This window comes from Thermobia domestica, chromosome 18 (assembly GCF_964235325.1).
Source record: "Thermobia domestica chromosome 18, izTheDome1.hap1.1, whole genome shotgun sequence".
Lineage (NCBI taxonomy): Eukaryota > Metazoa > Arthropoda > Insecta > Zygentoma > Lepismatidae > Thermobia > Thermobia domestica.
In genome coordinates, this window is record NC_137471.1 from 178,854,739 (window position 1) to 178,858,171 (window position 3,433).

A 3,433-nucleotide genomic window follows, 5' to 3' on the forward strand; every position below is an offset into this window, starting at 1 on the left:
TTATTTATTAGTTAATATATGCTTTGGTCAAAATTTGTCTATTATTGAATATCGTTGTTCGAGTACCATAAGTCCCGTAAATGAAAACTAAACCTTAACCAAACATTAAGTATTCATTCCAAAGTTTTCGAGTTGAGTTTAACGTCCCGTTCAGCAGCGAAAATAGAACCTAGTAATTAACGTACAATCCGAAATCATGAGGTCCTTCCGGGAATCGAATCCTGGTCTCCCACGTTAAAGGCGCATACGCTAACCGGTTAGCCACGAAGGAACTCCAAAGTTTTCGAGTTTCATATTAATACTAATACTAATTTATACTATTACTGGAGTCTAGTAATTCATAATGTAATAGGTCATCAAGAAAGAGATCTAAGACCTTGTTTTGGTAATTTTATACCCATAAAAGGGAACGAAACAAGCCATTATAACCTACAAGCTAAAAATCCCAGTTCAGTGACGTCATACAAACACATTAGCCCGAACCAAATACCTCTAATTCATTCGCACCAGTAGAGAGTTCTGTGGCTCAGTTGTAGAATGTTCACCTCTGCCGTATGGGGTCCCTGGTTCAAACTCCGCAAAAGTAGTTTTGTGTTGAGCAACATTATGCTCGGGATACTCCAATTTTCTCCCACACTTTCATTCATTTCTCATGGTCACCGTCTCCTTTAGCCTAACCGGCATAATCGTGGGACGTAAAACTAAAGGTTTCATTTGCACCAGTGTTAGTCCATCTCATCAAAAGGATAACAACCAAAAATCAAGTATTCCTCCCAAAGTTTTCGAGTTAAGTTGATTTTGAGTTTAACGTCCCTTTGAGCAGCAAAAATAGAACCTACTGATTAACGTGAAATCCGAACCGCATGAGCTCCTTCCGGGAATCAAACCCTGGTCTCCCACGTTAAAGACGCATACGCTAACCGGTTAGCCACGAAGCAACTCCAAAGTTTTCGAGTTTCATATTAATACTAATACTAATTTATACTATTACTGGAGTCTAGTAATTCATAATGTAATAGGTCATCAAGACAGAGATCTAAGACCTTGTTTTGTTAATTTTATACCCATAAAAGGGAACGAAAAAGGCCATCATAAGCTCCAAGCTAAAAATCCCAGTTCAGTGACGTCAAACGAACATATTAGCTCGAACCAAATACCTCTAATTCATTCATACCAGTAAGGGTGCGGTGGCTCAGTGGTAGAGCGTTCACCTCTGCTGTATGGGGTCCCTGGATCAAACCCCCGCTAAAGTAGTTTTGTGGTGGGCAACATTATGCTCGGAATACTCCAATTTTCTCCCACACTTTCATTCATTTCTCATCGTCACCGTCTCCTTTAGCCTAATCGTGAGACGTAAAACTAAAGATTTTATTTGCACCAGTGTTAGTCCATCTCATCAAAGTTATAACAATCTCCAAATTTTATGCCATAAAAGGGAACGAAAAATAAAAAGCATTCGTAAACTTGTACTATTTCATAACGTAATGAATAATCAAGACCAAATTTTTAGTAATTTTAAAGAATCATCATAACATCTGATCCAAAACTCCCAATTCAATAACGTCATAGCAGGGCCAAGGTACCTCTGACTCATTCGCACCAGCGTGCATGGCCCCTGAATAAGCATAAACAAAATTTCAGTAGGTGACGCAATCCCGGGCCAAAGCATCCCTGATTCATTCACTATGATCCATGGTGGCCCCAAATTGGATAATCAAGAGTGTCCTCAGGTAACGCAAATACTACTGTTGCATGATCATGGACTTCAACCAAGTGTAAGTACGCAAACATGAACTCTGTTTGCTTTCGTAATGAAATATGCATATGGCAGTCTTAGCATAAGAACGAGAATATGTAACCCCGTGTAAATCAAAATATTATTTACTATCTTCACCATACCATCAATTACTTTAAATGTTATTCATTTCTCTCTTATCATTTTGGTGACGGTCATATATTATGTACGCATATGCAATAAACCCACGTTTTGTATTATTTTTTTAAGAATCTATTTGTCTCTTTTCAAGCACTATACTACCTGCCCTATGGCACACAATCATGCTTATTTATTATTTCCTATGGCTTCCCGGCGGGGAATTGAACCCCGGTCTCCCGCGTGACAGGCGGGGATACTAACCACCATACTACCGATGAATTTGAATCCTCGTTGTTAAAACTGTCTTGTGTATATTTCATATACTTGTCAGGCAAGTCTTTTGTTTCCAAATTTTTTTTTGTTATGATATGCCTATAACTCGTAAACAAGCATCCTTTTTACCCCTCACCATGAATTCCACTACAAACAACAATACCAATAATACTTCTGGTACAGTTTCCATCATTCCCGACATGTATAATCCAAGTACGCACCCATCTACCTCTATCTCATGTACACCTTGTACTATGCACTCCGCTTACGTCCCACATTCCCATCCCACCAATTCTCTCACAACCACCGATCAACACTGTTCTTCGCCAACTCCTCCCCATTTTCATTCCACTGCTTCCACCTCTACGTCATGTGCACCTTTGCTATGCACTCCACTTCCCTCCCACATTCCCATCCCACTAATCTCAGTAAACTCTCCTTCACTATCTGTAACCCACAGCAACATCAATGGTGCCAACACAGTTCTTCAACCCCTTACCATCCTTCTCATCACTCCACAAACAAACTTTTACCTGCAAACAATACCAAAGAAATAAACCCCCAAAAACAATGGCGTTCCAGTCAAAACAAACAACCTCCATCCCAAAATGTTTTAACTACACAATCAACTTCCATGTGCAGCCGAAGAATGAATTCCTAAGAGGAACAAGGGGGAATTTGTCCATCCCACCTGGAATAAAAATACTGCTGATTTTATGCAATTTTCCTTTTCATGTGAGAATTCTGTACAATAGTGCATATTTTAATGTTTTTTTGTCTCCATGGATAAAAATATGCAGGCACTCACAAACCAAAGTCTGATTTTTGGCAAATCTGGCACTCAATACTAGCGAAAATACAGACTCTAGTTTATAGGCGCCTGTAGATCCTTGTTTTTGCACAAGATATATGAAGTCCTAATTTGAGGACCTGCTTCAACTGGGGCCCCAGTTTGTTCTATTAATTTCTCATAATCTAGGGTGGTATGATCGTAACAAATTACGATACAATCCGATATAAACAAAAGTCTTTCAAATGAACAAATTAAATCGATAGTATGACGTGGTGGTGGTGAGCAGGCAGATTCAGAACAATTATTTCGTTCCCACAATCTGACTTGTAGTCTTCTTGTGACGTAATCTGGTTAGCGGACATTAAAATAGATGAACCTTTACACACAGGATACCTAGTCACTCTCAAGCTAATACAAACTGTATTTTTCGAGTTATTGTATTATCCTCCAGTACTAAAAGTGAATTTTTATAATAGTCTAATCAATTGATC